Source organism: Bacillus rossius, chromosome 2 (assembly GCF_032445375.1).
Source record: "Bacillus rossius redtenbacheri isolate Brsri chromosome 2, Brsri_v3, whole genome shotgun sequence".
NCBI classification, from domain to species: domain Eukaryota; kingdom Metazoa; phylum Arthropoda; class Insecta; order Phasmatodea; family Bacillidae; genus Bacillus; species Bacillus rossius.
This window is the reverse complement of record NC_086331.1, coordinates 46,456,274-46,478,058: the sequence shown is the minus strand read 5'-3', so window position 1 is coordinate 46,478,058 and position 21,785 is coordinate 46,456,274. Positions and strand designations below refer to the sequence as shown.

Below are 21,785 nucleotides of genomic sequence, written 5' to 3'. Positions count from 1 at the left end.
ACAAAACGCAAAATTACTTCCTTTACGTGACTCGAGTATTGATGGAAACTCGTTACTGTAAGCTTTCGTAAAACTTGTTTTGTAACTTTTACAAACAAAATCTTGGGGCCCCAAAAAATCGTGAGGAAACACTATTTTGGCGTGAGGGCGTGAGATGGACCTTAAAATCGTGAGCCTCACACCAAAATCGTGAGAGTTGGCAGGTCTGCACTGTGTATTTGATTAATAGGAGTCCTACCACAGCCTTGTCAGATGGAAAACTACCGGCTGAATTATGGTATAGGAAAAAGCCTGATCTGAATAAATTGCGAGTGTTTAGCGGCATAGCATTTGCTTACAAAGTAAAGAGTGAGAGAAACAGAAAGTTTGACTCACATAGTCATAAATGTATTATGTCGGGGTATTGTGATAACGGGTACAGGTTATGGTGTCCGGAACTGAATACGATATTTGTTGCCAGTAGTGTAAAATTTAATGAAATAAAACAATATAAAGGTATTTTGTTGCATTCTGATGACCCTGGGAAAGGTTTCAAGATTGTATGGACTACTCCAGGAAAAAGTAAACCGCCAGCAGTCATGGATGATGTCGATGGCTTAGCTTTATCGAAAGACTGTAGTTGTTCCCTAAGACACCTTTCACGAAGCCAGTTGACATACCAGTAGCTGGCCTGTCAAGTTAATTTTCATGTGTCCATACATTATAAAATTACTGGCCTAACAGTAGGAAAATAGAAATGGCGGGGTGCACAACATCAGTTTGTCGAGAAGATATAAATGTAAAATTAAAAGAAGTACTGTTAATTCATTTCAGAATAATGCATGTTGTTAGTAGAAGAGTAAGAAAAGAAGGTGCAAACAAGAAATTGGATATTGAGAAGACATACACACACATGGTGCGAGTAAAGGACCCCACAGAACATAGTGCTTACATATGTCACCTGACAGGAGATAATGTGGTAACACTGTCCAGATATCCAAGCAGAAAAACTTTTTTGAGAACGGTTTCATGGGGAATTGGAGTCCTGACCTATTCCATGTGACCCACGTTCGCAAATTGGAGCCAGGATTTTGACTACATGCCTATTCGCGGCGGCTTCTGCATGGAAGAGATTAAACCTACGATATAGCCCAACACACATTTGGTGAAGAAGATTCTCAAACAAAGAACTGGTCAATCCAATGTAAAATGGTGGAACTTCCCATGTCGCCTTAATTCGTAGGTACTAGGAGATTTTTTCTAAGTTACATGGAAAGGAGTTCCCTGTTGTAAAACTGACGATTATCGGAAGATTTCATGTATTTTGTATTCTAAGTTATGTGCCGCGTCTCGATTCTCAATGGACTCAGACCGGGAGAGCCTAACTGCTACTAGGCTATTTGGAACCTAACTTTACGATCAGCAACTTGCTTTAAAACATGGTGGCTTGGAAGCGTGATAGCAACAGTTACGTATAAGCTGGATAGTCACTTATTCACTGTTTATGCACTACTTATATTATTATTAAAGTAAATGTAAAAACATTTACAAATTTCTGTTTCAACTAACTATTATTTCAGTATATATACAAGTTATTATAACACACACAGTTTTCTTGCCACACTCATATGAGGTAAAAGTGGCGGAATGGGTTAGGTCATGGAGTTGTAACCCAAAGCATATAATATTGGTAGTTCAAAACTCTTCCGATCAATTTTTTTTCCTTTCGAAATTAAGTAAATTTCATTTTTGTTTAAACAATTAAAGACTTCAACATGTTGTTAGGTAGTAATTAGAATATGTATTAAGTGTTAACCTTGTCTTGCCTAGCTTTATCAGTATACTCAGATATTATTTGTGATAGGTATTGTATTTAATATTATAATTAGTATTTTCAAGACTTACATTTTAAATAATGATTATTTTTTAAGCTATGCTCAAATAACTTCATATTTATTCAAACAATTAAGTTAAAAGGGTTTATTGCATCATGCTACATTATCAGAGATTGCACTGATAAAGTACTTTATATAGTCTAGAACATAATCTATTGTAATAAAAAGCCTCCTAAAATGTTTTCCATTTTTATTTTCGTGGTCGAAAATAAATAGTAAATCACTTTGAAGAACAAAAAAAAGTAAGTACTTATGTACGTGCATTAGAAGTTATACTTCTTTTTGATTAAAGACACTGAACTATTTTGAAAATTACTGTAACAAAAATTAATTAAATTAATACTCAGTATTCAATATTAATAAAAACATGTGTATAAAATTAGTTATTTAATTGAGTAAAATAAACAAGATTAATTTTAAATAATAATGAAAATCATTAAATATGGTAAATGTTTATTCTAAATTATTAAATTTAATTATTTATTAAATGATAATTAAATAATTTATAGTTTATAATGCAAATAAATTAAACATACAGTAATATAACCTCAATTATAAAAATAAACTTGATAAAATACTTGAAAAAGTTTATAAACACAATTTATATCACATATATTCACAATAAATAAATGTTTCTAATTATATGAACCAATATTCACTATCAATCACTAAATTTCTGAAATTGATACACATCTAGTTCCGCACCCACCGCTACAGGAGCAGCTACGTCGATTATTGAATCATTCGACTTGCAGAGCGAAAGGTTTAGCTAAATAATGAAAATTCTGCAATAAAACAAAAAGACTTGAAAAAATACTAAACCCAGGCTTAGACCTGATATTTGTCAAGGGATATTATTAAAATACTGCCCACCTAATTAAAATTCATTAAAAAGTTAATACTATAAATATAGTTTTTGCACACATTAGATGATAATAAATTATTAAGTATTAAAGGATAGTTGTACCATTATAAAGTTTTATTTTTTTTTACCGATTGCGAATTTGTGGAAATTGTTTTGCTAATAAATATTATTAATTTAATATTACATTTAAGTTAAAATGGAGGATATAGGCCTACCCAGTATGAAATAATCAATCCAATTACCTGAGCTATATATTTAATATTATAATAGCAATACGATAAATAAAATGTATTCATATATATTTGCTTAAAGCACAATTTGTACAATCCAGTATTCTATAATTTAAATAAAGGTAAAAAAAAAATTTACTGCACAGTTTTCAAACAAGTTCCTTTAGCTTATTAACCACAAACTATATCCACTACGAGCTTGACATAAGAGTGTAAGGAGAGTATGTATTATAATTGTTGTAATACCAGTATCTTTAGGTTTTTTAAAACTTGGAAATTACTCTTTACTATGATTATTTTAGTTTACCAAATATATTACAGGGTAATTTCACTACCATAAAGTTTCATTTGGCACACCAATACAATTGGTATATCCCCTAATTTTTGGAAAGGTAATATATTGGGTTTATGTTCATAGATATAGGTCCACCATCTTCCTGTGAAAATTTTGTTGCATGGTAAGCGTGCATCATAAAAATTCACTCTCATCATTTTTTTATAAAGTGCCTAAAAATGTTTAACTTCAAAAAAATTAATTTCTTGGTGAACCAAAATCAAAAGTTTCTGCAGCAGTATGGCATACCATGCTGTCACCTTAGCCAATGAGCTAAATTAACTTATATTAATGTCACTACTATAATGTATAATTACAAGTAAAATGCAAAGCAAGCTTGAGAATAAGCATTTTTTTTATTTTTGGTTGATCAATATTCTTGTTTTAAACTTTTAAAAGCTAATTATTTAAATGTTTTTATGTTTAATGTATGAATCTGCCTAAAAGCCATAAAAATACTGTTTAACTTCAATACCATTCTGACAAAAAAAAATTATAACTAAATGATTGTGTTACATTTAATTTAGCAAAATGTTCATTGTGTAAACTGCACAAGATTTTTTGTACAACAAATACAATTTTCATCTAAATTAAATTCACATGTGTAGAATAATTTATTAGGATACAGTGGGAAACTTCACTCCAAATTTCCTTTGTTTTGTGCTAAACACGATACCTACTATATATAATAGCTATACACTATTCCACACCGTTTTACAAGCACTGAGTTTAAATAAATATCTACAATTTAGAGATAAATTATGAAGATTTAACAGCTGTTTAGTGTTGCCATGATGTTTGTCTGGAACGCCAGTAATGGGGAGGCAGAAAAGAATCATTAGACCCGAACATTGACCTGACCCTTGTACTGACAGATCACTCAGAATACAATTTTGAACACGTCAATAACACTGATTTGTTCCGATTGGCAAGCGAGCAGTATGTTGGAATCAACATTGAATACTTACAATAGAATAAAGAAGAAATTTACAATAAACCCCCAGATGCATAAATCAAGAAATGCTAAGGGTCAATACTAACTTGTACATGAAGTAGAGTACAATTTTAAATAATAATTTTTTTTTTATGTTTTGTGTTTTATTTATTGCTATCTTACGTAGGCATGATTCCAGTCCTCAGATTTTTATTGCAAGAACCAATAATCATTACTTAAGTGAGGAAATAATTATTCAAACAAATTATTAATATGTAGTTTTAAGCTAAAATTCCTTTTTGGCACCTACCAAGGATAAACCAAGGACTGGATTTGATTGAATCAATTAATATAATATGTTAATAATTTTTTTCCACAATATTTTTGGATAATAATGATGGATTTTCAAGATAGCGACAATGGTGGCTAGACAGATGGCGGATGCAATGATAGCTGACAACCTGTTGTTGGATGGTGTGGTTTTGCCTGTAACCATTTGTAGATTTTTTTGAAAATTTAATTTTATTACTTTTTTTCTAAGGTCTGCACGCTCAATTAACAAATGTTTTGTTGGTCTCTAAATATGAGATATAATTCGTAAATTGGGTAAACCTTGGGAATTACAAAAGGAGAGTCAGTGTATACATTACGTTAACATAATGTACATATAATAGATATACACACACATATAATACATATGCTGTACTTTAACTTGCATGAAAACCTAAAGTTCAAAGTAAAATTGAAACCAACATACCTATATCTAATTAATTAAATGTAGACTGATTACCCTTCCACAGCTATATGTAACATATATTGACAAACTTCCTAAAATATTTTTTGGCTGATTAAGGACTGTAGATCTGCTGAATCTTCAACACAGCTTTGTCGAAAGTGTGGAGTCTTGCTGATTGTCCAAGTGGAGTATGATTGCTTACTGCTAACAAAACATTTTGTAGTGGCACCGGACAATCATCTTTCTTCTTTCCAGATTCCTGTGGCCACTGAAACCCTTTAGCTGCACCATGGGAATGCATAAAGGATACAGTGATGTCATTTAACTCTTAAGGCAGGTATCCATATGTTGCCTGTCAGCCGTTGCATGTCATCGTAACATATAAACCCTTGACACGACACGGTGCAACAATGTTAGAATTCCTACCGTGTCATTCATCCGTTGCAACGTATCCGTATCAAAAACAAATGTTACATCCCGTTACACCAGAAGGGCAGTGTATAGCCATGAGCGCAACTCAGCTTGCAGCAGCAGCAGCCTACATTTGTATACGCTACATGCTTAAAAGAAGAAAGAAGAGAAGTCACCTCGTTGGTGGATGTCAAAAGTATTTACAAGTAGAGAGCTGTGCGGTGGTTCAGGTTTGTTGGCTGATTTGAAGTTTCAGGCCATAAGTGGACTATACAAGAACTTTACGAGAATGCATCCGACGGAATTCTAATTTTTGTTGTGTTCAATTGGGCCGAAAATTCAGAAGAAAGATAGCCATTTCAGAAACGCTATCTACGTGCAGGAAAGGCTGGCAGTAACACTGTGCTTTTTGGCCACCGGTGATTCATATTCTAGCCTTCAATACCTTTTCAAAATCACGAAACAGTGTATAAGCAAAATTGTTCCAGAAGTATGTGCTGTTATTGTGAAAACCCTGGAATGATAGAGGTAAGTTACATGTTTTTTTGTTATAAAACTGTTTAACTCTGTACAAAGATGGATCAGAAGGGGGGGGGGAGGAAATGTAGACATTCATTATTTGTGTTTAATTCTCCAATAATAAGCTTTAGAGATATCAGTTAAGTTTATTGATTTGTTTTAACAAAGGTGGGTTCAACAAAAAAAACTATCATAAATGTCTTTAAAATGATTTATTGCTTATAAAGTAATGATAAGGACCTACATACATAAAACAATGCACAGAATAATTTATATCAGATCCTCAATGATGTAATCGTCAGAAAGCGTAGGTGATAACTGATAACTGTTGACACTCACAGCATTGGGTGACTTGGGAAACTGTGGTATGTCAGACTGACTGGGTTGAAGGTAGGGAATGACACCTTGCTGAGTAGGAGTGTTAATAAGTGGATTTGCGTAATATCCGCTATTGGCCCTTACAAATATGTTCATTATTTCATTTTGAACTATAAAGCGTACTTCATCATTGTATAAGCGTAATTTTGAAGCAACAACATTGCCGAAGTGACTACATTCGTCATCCTTATTAGAGGATTCGAGCAGAATCCCAAAATCCTTTTCCAGACGCCCATCCTCAGATATTGCTGATGGTGCTTTCTTCCGCTTGCGCCTTGACTGCTAGGGGGATTGCAAGGTTGCCGTGGCTGACGCCACGCTTCCTTCTGAAGTTACAGCAGGGGACAGTGTTCCTACTGTTTCTCCATCCACCAAAGTCTCTCCCAAAGATTCATTTTCATCGCCATTAGTTTGGATCTGAAATTCAAAACAAGAATAAAATATTCTATGGTATGAAACGTTTATGAGAAATCGATTGTTCTCAAAGTCATTCAAAATATGCATTAAGAGATATCTTGAAAGCCTATAAGCTTAGAGGCGAGGAGGGAGGCCATAACATGGATGGGACTGCGGAAAGGTGTTTGGGAGCAGGTTTAATTACTTGAAAAACATAATCTCAGTTTACGATTTACGTTTGCATTTAATTAGGCCAAATATAAATACTGATGAACAGTAAGACAGCAAAACAGACTATGTTTACAATTAAGTTTCAATTAATTAGTGACATTAATAATTGACAAGGAACATACACAACAAATTATTTAGGTGGACGAGCCATCTATCAAGGCCAAGAAAAACGCAAGTGACACCTGCTTAACAGTGCGTGGTCCCTATACGGACCATCAAAAGGGGCGTTGTGTCCACACAAGACAGACACCTCAAATACAGAAATGTTACATCAAATGAGAATTCAAAGGCAAAAATACGTGAACAACAAAATAATGCACGCAAGAGAGTTACATGCTGTTACAATAAATTACTTTACGTACATTTTACGTACGTCGACACCTCAGGGGAGAACAGTTACTATAAGTTGAAAGTTAAGTTCATTAAGTTAAATAAGTTAATCCAAACATAATTTTGTAGGTGGCGACCGAAAGGGAATTTAAACAAGACAGCATATTATTTCACTTTACATTAGGGCAAGGGCCACCGCCTCACTCGCAAAAAAAGAATAACACTTACATTCTTCCCCCCGAGGTCGCTCTCCCACGTCGTTACAATTAAAGACTAACAGACTACATGCCGAATTAAACAGACAATGTAGTTACTCAAGCTACTGAAATGGACCAGACGAGACGAGACAAGCAAACCAAGCTAACAAGACCGAATTACAACCTGACAGCAGCTTATATTAAATCGGCGCGTCACAGCGCGCATGCGCCAACCGCAGGAGGGGAGGCGAGGAGAAATCAAGCACACACTAGGATGGGGAAGGAGGAGGGGGAAGGTGCGCCGACGCCCGCGCTGACGCGCAAAGTTTGATGGTAGCGGACCTGACCGCTACAACTCCCGTGCCCTTGAACAACCGTGCCCGCCGACATCGCAAGCATGAGGTTCATAACTTAAATTCCAAACCATTTCAAACAATTCACAAAATACTTTAAGTGTCCACGAAATGGTTTAACTGCAAGTGCAAACCAATAATTTTCAAACATGTAAACCTAATGTCCAAAAATACATGCGATTACGTACGCCAAATACATAGGCCGAGTTTTCTTGAATGAATACAAAGGTCAGTTACATAGACCAGGAGGCATCTTCAGCGCTGAAGACTAGTCTTGAAGTTGCAGGACGTCCCAAGCAAAACAGTGGTTAAAAGTAGCTGAAGAGTTTGAAACAACATGGAACTTTCCACATTGTGTAGGGGCTATTGATGGGAAGCACGTGATTCTGCAAAGTTGGGCAGCCAGGGTAGAGTTTGAGATGGAGGAGTGTTCGCTAACACTGAGTTATACAAACAAATGGAGGAAAACCGCTTAAATCTGCCTCGGCCTACACCTATAAATGGAAGAGACCAAAAACTGCCATTCTTTTTCCTTGGAGATGAAGCATTTGCAATGTATTGACAATTTGTCTGTTACATAACTTCCTACGACGAAGAACCGATTCATTTGGATTGTATACCCCACCAGGAACATTTGATTCTGAAGAAGCTGGTGTAGTTGAGGATGTAAATTGGAGAGTAGGCCTATCTACACCTGATACGATGGGTTCACTCCTACCTATCAGAAGAATACCCAGGAGAACAAAATCTATACTTGTAAGAGTAATGGCAAAATAATTATTAATGAGAAGAAGTGATAACATATCAATAAGTTTTACTCACTGTACTTAATGTTGGTCTAGGCTTATTCTTCAAATGTGGACCAGTGGCTTTTGTAAACTTGATCTGCACCTGCAAAATAAAACACTTTGTTGTAATGTTTTTACATCTAGTAACTTATTTTAATGTACACATTAATGTAGCTCAGTATTATATTTCATAAGACATGATATATCTTTTAAATACATTGTGTGTCAATATTCGCACTATATCGCTGATATTTACTTCAACAATTAGTCATCTCATATCATGTTGCAGTATTTATAATTTTTTGTTTATTATTCGGGATTTGTAATAAAATCTCACTTTATTGTCATTATTTTGTATAACCACTAATTCTGCAATTTTTTAGGAAGCAATTTTAACTGCTTTCTTATCAGATGATTTAGCTGACTTACAAACTTAAAGTTCAATTTGAAATAATTTCTACTCTTAAACATGGGCAAAAACGTTGACAATTTTCTCTTTGAAGGACGCACAGTTACCTACATTAGCTCATAAAACTGATAACATGCTTTATTGTTGTGTGATAAAGTTATGTGACGCGTATAACTACTTGCGGCAGTGATTTTTCTGTTATTGTTTTACCTTTTTAATTTGTACTCATCTGTAACAAAAATTTCTGTTCCAAATTTATACATAAGGGGTTTTAAATTAACTAGATATTGTTTATGGAAATTTCCAATCGCACTGATAATTGTAATTCACTCACCTTTACCGGTACCCATGCTCTTTTTCATTTTCATTCTTTCTCGCCGCAGGGCTGCTAGAAGATTCTCCATTTTCGTCTTCAACTGCTCAACTGGTTTACCCATTTGTGTACCAATTTCTTCCCAGGCATTGTCTTTCCACCATTTATTATAATGGTCTCGGTGCTGTGGATCCCAAATCACACTCCTTTCTTTATACTTTTTAATGAAATGAACTGTCTCCTCTTTAGTCATTTCCATTTTGCCAAATAAAAAAAATTAACATTTGGAACTACAAACAGGAAATAAACACGAACAGGCACGATGTTCTCTCGTAGCTTCACGCTGAGTGTGTGAGCGAGCAATGGAAGAATGACACGCCACCCGTCCACACTGGTTCTCTCGTCGAGCCGTAACATCCTTTGAAGTGACAGCAAAATACCGACAACTGACGGATCGAGCCCGTTGCGTATCTTCGTGTCAAGTTTTGACACGCAACGCTGCAACGAGTCCCGTCCACATATGAACATTTTGATTACGCCACGGGGCCACGTTACGGTCGTTGGCAACATATGGATACCCGCCTTTAAGATATACCAGTGATCTGTCCCAAGGGTCATTCCAAATCAAATCATCCAGAGAAAACAAAATTTTGCACCCCACCCTCTCCAATTTTTATGACTTTTTTTTACAGCATCTATGAACAAATATAACAACACGTGTTTTTTTATTTTGGCCAAATTCGCTTCAGTTACTATTTTATAATTTTTTTAGAAAATGGTGCATTTCAACCAATCTGTTAGTTGAGGTGCAAGATGAAAAAGGCAATTTCAGTAAAAATTTAATTGTGAAAATATTTAATACTAACTAATGAATTTTACAATTCTTACTTGAAATTTCATCAGGGTTCCAAAAATCAGGTTAAAAATAACAGTAGACTCATATAAACCCTGTTTCCCCTCTTTAAAGTTGGCGCTCCGTAATTTTTTTCATCTGTACAGCGATTTCCGTAAATGTTCATAACTTTTTTCTAGCTGATCCAATGAGGCTGAGAAATGTCTCATATGAAAGAGGATGAAAAGTACTATAATAATATAAAATAAAATTCATGGGTATTTGATGATATCATTTGATAAAAGGGGAAAAAAATTATTATATTGCTGAAAATATGCAGGTTATCTCTAAATCATTATCAAATCAATAGTTAGAACAATCATATTAATTTTATTTATTTATTATTACACATAACACATAGTTTGTGTACACTTTAAAAATAGTTAACCTTCTTTTACTTGAGATTTACATTTACAGTAAACTCTCGATTCTCCACGTTAATTAGAACCCACCAATGTAAAAAACCCTGGATAATCCTTTTCATGCTAAGAGCCCTCGAATTTGGATTGCACCATATATTTTCCTTCAGTAGAATTCTGAGCACAAGAGAAGTCTTTGTACTTTTTCTCAGCTTTTTATGAGGATGATGAATTTAGTAGGATTATGCCAGGAACAAAAGATAAAGTTAGTATTGCAAGAAATGTCCATATTCAAAAGCGTTTAATGCTCTGTAATCTTGAGGAACTGTACTCAGCTTTTAAAGAAATGTACCCTAATGCCAAAATTGGACTATCAAAGTTTTGTGAACTTAGGCCCAAGTGGTGTGTAACAGTTAATCAGGGAGGAGTTCATTCAGTATGTGTTTGTTGCATTCATCAAAATCCTGTACTACTTATAAGTCCAATGAATCTGGATAAAATAAAATTGAAGGAATTAACTAAAATGTTAATGTGTGAAGATGTAAAAAGAGAATGCATGTTAAGAATGTGTGATAAATGTCCTAATTCTGACAAATTGGATGATTTTGTTAAAACAACACTGGAAGACTATGATGCTAAAGACCAAATAATATTCAAGCAATGGACAAATACTGACCGGAGCCAGCTTCAAACAATGGTCCTACCATTGTCCGAGTACATTACACTTTTAAATGAAAAACTTGAAACCTTGATACCTCATTCTTATATTTCAAAGCAACAATCTGAATACATAAAAAAGAGGAAAGAAAATGTATCACAAAATGAAGTGCTTTGCTTTATGGATTTTTCTGAAAATTACGGATTTATCCTTCAAGATGAGATTCAAAGTTATCATTGGTCCCATGCATCTTGCACACTATATCCAGTAGTAGTTTAATACAGAGACAATGATAGAACCTCTGTTTCACAGCAATCATTTTGCTTTTTATCAGATTACATGAAACATGATGTAAACTTTGTTTATGAAGTACAAAGCAGAATTTGCAGTTACATGAAAGCAAAACAACCAAAAGTAACAACAGTAGAATACATCACAGATGGCTGTGCTGCATAATACAAAAATTTCAAGAGTTTAGTCAATCTTTGTTTTCATGAAGCAGATTTTAGTCTAAAAACTTCCTGGACTTTTCATGCCACAAGCCATGGAAAATGTGCTTACGATGGTATAGGTGGCTCAGTTAAACAATCTGTTACAAGAGCCAACCTCCAAAGACCATATAAAGACCAAATTTGCACACCAGAAGAAATGTTTAAGTTTTGTAGCAAACAATTTTCAAAAATAATATTTTAATTCATTAATATAGATAGTGTAGAAAATGTAGAACCAAAGTTGACTCAGCATTTTAGTGAACATAAATCTGTACCTGGCACAAGATCTTTCCATTTTTTCCAACCTCTATCTAATACTGTAATAGCAGAAAAACGGATAAGCAGTGACAAAGATTTTTCATCGAGGTATAGTTTATCGCAAAAACTAGAACTTCCAAATTTCCAACCAAATACCTACATAGGCTGTGTGTATGAAGATAAGTGCTTCATTGGACTCATTTTGGAGCTTGATGATGACAATAAAGATGCTTATATCAATTTTATGCACCCTCACTGGCCATCACAGACATTTTTTTGCCCAGAAAACCGAAATGTTGGAAGAGAGGATAAGTGCTGGGTCCCTTTTACAAACATAATTTGCTCCATAGATGTTCCACAATTAAGTGCTCAAGTTGGACGAATGATGTTCAGTCTTTCTAAAAAAAAGTGTTAAAAACATTAATGCTGCCTGGCCAAGGAAATATTTAGTTTCATATCAACAAAAATGGTAAGCCAAAAAATTAAATAACTTTATTAATACCTATAATTTTTAACACACTTTAACTACCTACTCGACACTTGAATGTTACCTAAAAATCCTAAGTAGTAACCCTTACAAAATTAAAACTATATGATTAGTTTCATTAGCCTATTAGTGTGTTTAAGCTATTTGTTATGTGTAATAATAAAATTAATATATTTGTTCTAACTATTGATTTGATAACGATTTACAGCTAACATGCATATTTTCAGCAATATAATATGTTTTTCCCTTTATATCAAATGATAACATCAAATACCCATGAATTTTGTTTTATATTATTATAGTACTTTTCATCCTCTTTCAAATGAGACATTTCTTAGCCTCATTGGATCAGCTAGAAAAAAGTTATGAACATTTACGGAAATCGCTGTACAGGTGAAAAAAATTACAGAGCGCCAACTTTAAAGAGTGAAAACAGGGTTTAATATGAGTCAAATGTTATTTTTAACCTTATTTTTGGAACCCTGATGAAATTTCAAGTAATAATTGTATAATTCATTAGTAAGTATTAAATAATAACTTCACAATTAGATTTTAACTGAAAAGTGCCTTTTTCATCTTGCACCTCAAATAACAGATCCGGTAAAATGCACCATTTTCTAAAAAACTTATAAAATAAAAACTAAAGTGAATTTGGCCAAAATAAAAAATACGTGTTGTTATATTTGTTCATATGTGCTATTAAAAAAAAATTTCAAGAATATCTGAGGGGGTGGGGTGTAGACCCCTGGATGATTTGAAATGGATTGACCCCCAACCAATTCTGATTGTAAACACAAGCAATGAACCGGCCTACTTGTAAATCATTTATTGAATAATGTATTTTCATCCGGTTAGATTGTACAACTATTTCTATTCTATCTTTAATTGTGCTTCCCATGTATGTCTCATTTTCAATCAGCCAGTAATGTTTTGATTGTATTCCAACAACTGGTTTTACAGTAGCCCAATCTTTTTCCTTACATTACCTATGCGTTTGAATTGTTTTACTTTCAAGAGCCAATAGTGTTATCTTTTGTACAAAATTACCTATTTCAGCAACAAATGAAGCAGAATTTCTAATGGCATTAACACACACTGCACGAAGATTGAACTTAGTTGCAAAGTGTTTACACAAACCGCCTATTGCATCACATGCACTTTTGCCATGCACTGTAGCAGAAAAAATCCATTTTTTTCCCAACAGTTTGAGTATTTTTACGAAGTTCACACAGTTCAAACCTATTTTTGAAATGTCCAGCCACCCCATCTGTAATGTACACTATTGAACTCAAAGGTTCTAACTGGCAAAATTTTTAAATTTCCAGTTTTATAATTTCTAAAGCACAGAGAATGTGAGCACAGTCGTGAGCTGTATCATCAGATACTACAACAAAACTTTTTATTTCCATACCAAAGTATGCAACACAGGTAAACAGTAAAAGCTGATCAGTTTGCCAGTGGTAAGTTTTAATTTCATCAGGCAATACAACCGACCAGTTCTCAGCAAAATCAAAATGTAAAACAAGAGAATTATTTTGTTGGACAAAACTTCTTTCTTCAGCTATTCCTTCCCTTTGTATTTTCCTAATGTAACTGTGAGGAATAGCTTTCTTAACCCAATGCCTTACATGTTCCAGAAAATTATTTACAGATACAGTTTTTTTTATAAGATCACCATATCTGAAAAAGCAAGTGAAAGTTCATCGAAGCAAAAATCTTCTAGTGAAGCTTGGACGGTAAAACTTCTGGATCCCACCATGGAAGACTTAATCTCGGCCGTGAAATCCCTCAGTATGAAATTTGACGAGTTAAAAAGCGAAAATATGGTGTTAAAAACCCTTCTTATCGACTCTCGTAGTGAAACTGCAGAGATAAAAAATGAACTGCAACAGATTAAACAGATCTTATCTTCTAAGACTGATTCTGTTAATTCATACAGTCAAGTAGTTAAAAAAGTCTCCTCAAACAAGAAACCTGCTTGTGTCGAGTCATCCGGTGTATCTGGCAACAGTGCGCGCACCAGTGACCCACTAACAACTCAGCGTGTCTCCAACGACGTCATCAGGAAAAACGGTAAACAGCTCGTCGACGAAGACGGCTTCACCGTAGTACAACATTCACGCAAGTCCACGAATAATGAAAACTCTGATAGAAAATTATCTAACACGGATCGTAAGAAAAATCCCTTGCAAATTGGCATCAGGAATGTTTCCACATTAAAAACAATTGCTAAACCTATTTACAAAAAAACAAAAGCTCTCTTTGTCACGCGTTTTGAGCCGTCTGTCACGGAACAAGAAGTCGTAGATTATATTTCCAACGAACTAAATCTCAAGCAAGTCAAAGTGGCCAAGCTCCGGACAAAGCATAATTCTTACGCCTCCTTCCATGTATCTGTTCTGGAAGAAGATTTTAGTAGAATTAATAATATTGTTTTTTGGCCCAGTGGCTGTTTAATCAGTCCTTTCTTTGGAAAACTGCATCAAGACCAAATTGTTAGTACTAATTCATCTCCTGAAGCTCTCGGTAATTCTACCCAATTACCTCCAAGTTCCTGCAGTACATCGTCACCTTTTATGCCAGCAACTTCTATGCCAGGGCCTGGAGGAGTGCTTCCTACTCACTTCCCAGTGAATGCCCAATCTTAATGAATGGGAAATTGCATATCAGAATGTTAGAGGACTTAGAACAAAATCAGTTGAATTCTTTGATAATCTTATTAATACTCAGTATGACATAATCTGTCTAACAGAAACTTGGTTCAACGAAAGATGTATCAATGCTCATTATTTCACCGATAATTATTCTATTTTTAGAACTGATAGGGATCCGCTACTCTCATCAATGGAACGTGGTGGCGGAGTGTTGATCGCAGTGAACAAACATAAATTCCCTTCTGTTCAGCTAATTCAATTATATGACTATCGTGGAGTAGAAGCCGTATGGATTAATATTAAAATTGCCTTTAATAAGTACTTAACATTGGGTAATATTTATCTTCCTCCAACTACATCACCTAATCTATTCACATTGTATTTTGAAGCTCTTGAACAAAAACTCGTTAATTCTCATGATAATGTGATTATCTTAGGTGACTTCAATGTACCTGGGATAGATTGGAAAGGAAATCACTATTTCAATATTGCCCGTGCACATGTCAGATCCAAGGCTCAGTGCCTGCTTGATTTCATATCTAATTTGGATTTATTTCAGCACAACCTAATACAATCTTCCAATAATCTTCTAGATCTTTGTATTTCTAATCTATCCCATTGTGTGGTTGAAAAAGCTGTTGAATCTCTGGTCAAAGAGGATATCTATCATCCTACCCTACTTATTAAACTACTTATTGAGGCGACCTCACACAATTTTACTCCAGATTCTATTTTCAGAAACTACAAAGCTGGTGATTACTTAAGCCTTTATAACTCTCTAAAAACCCACAATTGGGATGAATATTATAACACCACTGATGTAGATGCTCTTGTAGATCAACTTACATCTTGTATCTGTGATAAAATCAATACTCACATTCCATTATCCACACGTAAGGCCTCTAAACATCCTTATTGGTTCTCTGGTGAATTAATTCATGCCTTAAAATCTAAAAAACACTTTCATAAACTCTATAAAAGAAACAATAATACTCAGTATTACCTTCTTTTCTCTAAATATAGAGCAATAGTTAAAAATCTTATTAAGCGTGATAAAACTAATTGGAATCGTAGTATCAATAATAAGGTTAAGAATAACCCTAAAAAATTCTGGAGATATGTCAATGTTATGAAAAATGGTTATAGTGAATCCCATTCTCTTAATGTCAATGGTGATATCTGTAATGATCCTGGTATTCTTTCTAATGTCTTTGCTAAGTACTTTGCTAGTGTATATGTACCATCCACCAACCACCCTCGTATCATTGATCCCGATATTATTCACGATTCAATTCCTGTATCATTCTTATCAGAAAGCCAGGTCTTATGGGGAATTAAATCATTAAAACCAACTATGTCTACTGGTCCTGACGGTATACCAAATTTCATTATTAAAGGCTGCTCTTTTATTCTAATGCCTCTATTGTTGCATCTATTTAATACAAGTCTAAAATCACAAGTATTTCCCACTAAATGGAAAATAGCTAAGGTTATTCCCATACATAAAAAGGGTAGTAAACTCAGTGTATTTAATTATAGGCCTATATCATTATTAAATGGCTTTACTAAAATCTTTGAAAAAATAATATTTAAACATATTAACTTTCCAATAAACAACAGATTAGCTCCTAATCAGCATGGCTTTAGAAATAGTATGACAACTTCTACTAATCTTCTCTCATTTATTAATCCTATATACAATAAAGTTACAACAAGGGGGCAGGTTGATGCATGTTATTTTGATCTGGCTAAAGCCTTTGATACTGTCAATCACTCCATTTTACTAGCTAAACTTTCTAACTTCGGTCTCTGTAATAATTATATAACCTGGTTTACTAGTTACCTTAAAGATAGATGTTTCTTTGTTTCACTTAATAAAAAAACTTCTACTTTATATCATGCTACTTCTGGTGTGCCTCAAGGGGGTACTTTATCTCCCTTATTATTCAATATTTATATCAATGATATTTTTAAAGTTCTTCATCATACTACTGGTTTTCTGTTTGCTGATGATCTTAAAATATCCAGAGAAATTTCCTCCTTAAATGACTGTCTGCTTCTTCAATCTGATATTACTGAAATTGATAATTGGTGCAAAATGAATTTAGTTTCACTTAACAAAGATAAAACAAAAATTATTTCTTTCACAAGGAAAATTCATCCAGTTAAATATGATTATTTTCTTGACTACTCAAAAATTTCCAAATCTCTTAGTATAAAAGATCTTGGTGTTATTCTTGATTCCAAACTATTCTTTCATCAACATGTTAATTCTTTAGTATCCTTTTCCCGTAGAACCTTATATTTAATAAATTATATAACTTACTATGCATCTAATATTGAATCCATTCTTACTCTTTATTTGTCCTTAGTTAGAAGTAAACTCGAATATTGCTCAGTTATCTGGAACAGTATTAACACCACCGACAGTGACAAAATTGAATCCATACAAAATAAATTTTTCAAAATAATTAGTTCTAGACACCATCAATTACCCAAATTAGAATCTCTTTCAAATCGTCGCATCCATCTGGATGCCCTGTTTGTGTTTAAGTGCTATAGTTCAAAAATTAATTGCTTATACTTACTTGATAACTCTGGTATTCGAGTCCCGCAGTTCAAAAGCCGCCTTCGATCCCTATTATGTTCCTTACACAATAATAATGATTTAATTTACAGACTTATCTCAAATTTCAATAAATATGAAAATTTTATTAAAAACTTCAAATTTTAATTTTTATGATTACCCTAATATTCTGAGTAATTTTATAATCCTGTTTATTCTTCCAATTTTAGATCAATTAGTTAAAATTATCTCAGTTGCTGTTTTGTTTTGTTTTGTTTGTTATTGTGTCGTCCTTTATTTTCCTGTGTAGGTTGTATTTATTCGCTTGTATGTGTCGTCTTTTATTATCCTGTTTATGTTGTATTTATTCGTTTGTATGTGTCGTGTTTGTATTACTTGTTCTGTGCACACCTCTAAAGCTTCGGCTGTTGGTGTGCATGTCACAAATTTTAATAAATAAATAAATAAATAAATGTTCCCAAATCGCAAAAGTAACTTCTTCCCCTTCATCCAAGGCAAAATTTTCAACAGTTAATATTTCTGTGCCAGGACCGTCACCACACTCCTCGAGCCAGCAATCTTCATTCCTCGTTTTGTCACCCCCACACTTCAGTAGAAGATCTTCTTCCTCAATTTTGTTATTTGTTATATTTCGAAGAGCTACACAGATTAGTTGCAAGTTACTGCCGTAAATAATAAATACAAGAACACAAAGTCTGTTCTGGCTGAATTTTCGCCCACCTTGGCCGTAAGGCATAAAACTTTGAAAGACCCATTTTTATAGAAGGGTTATCTGTTTTTAATGCTTTGTAAGCCTCTTTGATTGACCTTGTCATGAATCTTTTAACCTTTTTTACTTTCTCACCATTACCATCTTTAATGTAAATAACATCTTTTTTGTTTTAATTTACCCTTGAACAGTCTTTAATATCTTCTACGTAATATGATAATGCTAGAGTGTGTACCTGTGCGGTTGTGTGATTTTGTTAGTGAACACGAAAACAACGGTTTGTGTTTCGCGATATAAAATAAATTAAATGGAGGAATGGCAATTGTTTTTGATGTAATTTTAATATCTACTAGAGTAATATTGATACTAAAAGATAATTACCATACAGCCCAGAGAGGTAGTGGGTTTTTATGGCTTTTATATATATATATATATATAGACACACACATATACTTTTACATCGCAATATGGTAGGGATATTGATGAAGTCATCAACAAGGCTGTGCTGAAGCAATTGCGACCTATAAGTTTTTACTATATAAATGGAGAAATTTATGGTTTTAGTGAGAGAGAATGTAGACACAGTAATTTACGTGTATTTTGTTTAGGTAAATTATAGGTTTAGGTTATTGAGTAGTAGACTTAAATTCTACCAGGTCTAGGTTGTTTAGTGATATGTACGTACTGGTATTTCATGGTGAAAGTGAGAAATTTAGCCAGAATATTTTGCGGTATTGTGAGTAAGACTTCACTCCCACCCAGTCTAGTCTATTTAGTGATACCAGTATTTTAATTGTTGAAAGCATAACTTGTAGAGAAAATATTTTCTTGGTATCATGAAGTTGACCACAGCCCCGCCTGGTCTAATTTATTTTGTGATGCCGGAATTTATTATTTGAAAGAAAGATGGTTCGAAATAATATTATCTTGGAATCACGTTTCAAGAAAATCTTTTCTTGGCATCGTGAAGTAGAACACATCCCACCTGGTCTAGTCTATTTTGCGACACTCTATTTTATTCTTCATATTTTACCACTCCAACAGCAACTTTTATTTTTCAGTATCATGCTAATAATAAAGGGCACGGATACATATTTCACGATATCACCATTAGTTGTAACATCTACAGACAATAATTTCTTTGAAAATAAAATATCAGTATTGCAAACTAGACAAGTAATTGGGGGGGGGGGGGGGGGGGGGTCAAATTATAGTATACAATACCAAAAAAAGTATAACATTAAAAAAATTAAATGCATGAAAAATAGCATGGGTATAGTTCCCTGCCCAAAACCACCATATTCCCATGCTTTTCCTGTAAAAATGTAAGGGTGGTAATTAAATTACATAAGTGACGTCATCTTTGTTACGTCATCAGTATTGCTATGTAATTGCAAAGTAGACTACTCTCGGCCAGGTTTGTTCTAATTAGAATGAAAATCGAAGAGCAGATTGACATTTAATTCTATGATGAATCTACAAAATATAGGTATCAACTTAGGTAGGCCTACTTAATAACTTGAATTTTTTTAGCTGTCATTTTATTACATTTTGTGATGAATTCCTATTTGTTTCATAACTATAGGTACATAAAAGTTTTTTACTTGGTTCATACCCCAATGGTATTTTAAAAACTGTAAGGCTCCACCTACCCCAATTGAATTCACTTCCTGTGCTGAGAAACCAGTTTATGCACCAAATCATAATAGGTTATGTTACTTTTGGTTATATTTGGCTAATTACAATCAAAATTACAATTTAAAAAAATTGATTGTCTGTAACGTCGGTTTACGGACCATAGTTTAACGTGATGTCATAACAAAACATTAATGAAATGATTGCATACTTTTATGAATAAAATTGAATAATTTTTATTGAATTATCAATATTTTGTATGGATACAAAGGAGTGAAATGAAATCTACAATTAAATTGATAAATTTACTTTTATTTGCACTCATTAATTCAAATATGTTTATTACTTTAATGAACAGATTATTTTAACTATAACGTTTATACATGTTTGCTATTTAACTTCTTCCAATCTGTGTTATTCTGTTAAGGATAGGACGATGATAGGAAAAGTAGGAAACGAATGGGAGTGTTTCAAGTTTAATGTGCCTCGAAAAAGTCAAATCGATGGTTGTTCCAATTGAGTGGAAGAGAGATAGATGCGGCACAAGCGTACAATGAGTGTAACGGGACAAAGTGTAACGGGACAATGTGCGTAATGGGACATGGGACAATGAGTCATCCTTTTTCGTGCGTGCAACCGGCGTTCATCGATTTATTAGACGTCACGTCAAAATATTCTCTGCCTTAAATCAAGTCAAGTCATTCCATGTCAAATTAGAAGTAAAAAATTAATATTATACCCATCACCTCAGATTTACATGAAAATTAGCATAATTGATTCTATTACTTTCCTGACACCTGCAAAATATTTTTTTTCCTACGATTTATAATTTTTTTAATCTATTTTTTTTATTTTTTTTTTTAATATGGCCTCCAAAATTGCATCTTTAAATTACACTCAAAACTTTAAATATATTTTTCTTCAAAACAATTCAAGATATCATGCAATTTTTCAGGACGTTTGTGTGTTATACCTAAATGCAAAGTATATATATATCAGGGACCGGAAAGTTACTTTTAAAAAGTAACTCAGTTACAGTTACAAATACTCCATTGGAAATGTAAACCTGTTACAACTACAAGTTACACTACTGATAATAAACCAGTTACAGTTACAGTTCTGAGAAAAGTAACTGTAAGTTACTTTAACAGTTACTTTGTGAAAAACTAAAAATGTGATAAGTAATATTGTTATAATTAAAATCAAATAAAACAAGTTATGTTTAGTAAAGATATATGATTATTTAAACTGAAAATTTTTAAACAGGTCTTAAATTACATTGAGTAATTAGTTCACACTACAAAATTGTTCGCAGAACCACACAAGCACTTCACAATAAGGTTATTTTTATCACTCGACCGAACTTCGAAAAAATTAGAATATGAAGGCCACGGCAACGAAAATTCTGGACTGCTTTCTCGACTTCTCACTTTATTAGATTCTGTCATTGCTTTCGCGTATGTGCAGAGGTAGGTTAATTAATTAAACAGCACAGCAGTAAACCCGCATGTCGCAAATATTAACTAAATGACAATCAAAATACGAGCGTAGGCTAGCCAACAGCAGTTTTACAAGTACAAGCAATACCATCGCAAATAATATGCTTGTCAGGATTTTCGTTCTGGGTTTGAAAAAATTAACAAATCGTTGTTCGTTCAATAAGAAATAAATTTAAAAAATTTAACGCAAGAAGTAACGACAATTATCGTTACTTTAAGGCAGAAAAATGTAATTCAGTTACAGTTACAGTTACTGAA

The 21,785-nt window shown here is 33.5% G+C and overlaps 1 protein-coding gene and 1 long non-coding RNA gene across 2 annotated transcripts in view; both read right to left on the bottom strand.

Annotated features, from left to right (window-relative positions):
• LOC134528885 (SH2B adapter protein 1-like) overlaps positions 1-21,785 on the bottom strand; it is a 296,960-nt gene that overhangs the window by 257,090 nt on the left and 18,085 nt on the right. The window lies entirely within an intron of this gene.
• LOC134529265 (uncharacterized) lies at positions 4,380-16,518 on the bottom strand. The gene is made up of 2 exons (XR_010074518.1): positions 8,611-16,518; positions 4,380-6,698 (listed from the first exon to the last, which is right to left on the bottom strand). It is a non-coding gene; the product is annotated as an uncharacterized LOC134529265 (long non-coding RNA).